The 1,067-nt window shown below is 58.0% G+C and overlaps 1 non-coding gene across 1 annotated transcript; it reads right to left on the reverse strand.

Moving 5' to 3' along the window:
• Positions 1-191, reverse strand: LOC113833639. Its single transcript, XR_003481751.1, has one exon. It is a non-coding gene; the product is annotated as a U2 spliceosomal RNA (small nuclear RNA).
• Between the last annotated feature and the right edge of the window lie 876 nt (positions 192-1,067).

The raw sequence follows: 1,067 nt of genomic DNA on the forward strand, positions 1-1,067 counted from the left end.
AGGGGGTGCACCGTTCCTGGAAGTACTGCAATACCAGGTCGATGCGTGGAGTGGACGGAGCAAGCTCCTATTCCAACTCCTAGTTCCAAAAATCCATTTAATATATTGTCCTCGGATAGAGGACGTATCAGATATTAAACTGATAAGAACAGATACTACACTTGATCTTAGCCAAAAGGCCGAGAAGCGATACCGACCGCCTCCCACGCTCCCTTACCCAGCGCTCGCGACCCACACCAACGTCGTGGTGACCGCTCGCGAACCTGACTCCTGCCTCCTCCCCGCGCCTCCTTCCGCTTCGCGTCCGTGTCCGCGGCCTCGGCACCCCACTCGCTCCCTGAGATCCACAGCTTCCGCTACAAATTCCACGACTCTGGCGCTCCCGGCATTCCTCGCGCGAGGCCGTCGCGTCTCATTTGCATATCCCGCCCCCGCACGAGGGGCGTGGCGATCTCAGGACGAGCTTCCCTCCCTGCAGGTTCTGCGCCGCACTTAGGTGACTCGGCTGCAATTCCTCTTAGGCTACCATAGAGAAAAGGGGCGTGGGCTGGATTGTTTGAGATCCTGGGAGGCGGACGGTGGCCGAAGAGGGGGAATCTCCTGTTCTTTCTCTGCGAGGGGTGATTCCGAGTCAGGAGGTCGGCGCTGTGTCCGTGGCGCTTGCCCCAATCCTAAAGTTGCGGGTGACTGACACCGCGTCCTCCCTTCTCTCACCTGGTGACTTAGCACAGACCGAAGGCCTCTCCTGCGCCCATCGCAAGAGCGATCCTGGGGTGTTACCCCGTCCAGGCTATTGGAGCTAATTCAGCCCTCTGGCTCTCTTACTCCAGTCTGCGCTCTTTATTGACTGTAGTGTCATCAGCACTTCTCTCAGTGCTCCAGCCCTTGTCAGGTGCCCAAGGTGCAGTAGGCACTCAGCGAGACGTTTGTGGGGTGATCAAGGCTCGGGTAGATAGTGATGCGAACACACCCAGAATCAGTTGGGGGGCCGCTGGCCTCATTCAGGGCTCAGCAAAGACGTCTGACTTAGTGATAGCGCCTCACACACGTGTGGGTACTGCTTCTTT

Source organism: Cricetulus griseus, chromosome 2 (assembly GCF_003668045.3).
Source record: "Cricetulus griseus strain 17A/GY chromosome 2, alternate assembly CriGri-PICRH-1.0, whole genome shotgun sequence".
Classification (NCBI taxonomy): Eukaryota; Metazoa; Chordata; class Mammalia; order Rodentia; family Cricetidae; genus Cricetulus; species Cricetulus griseus.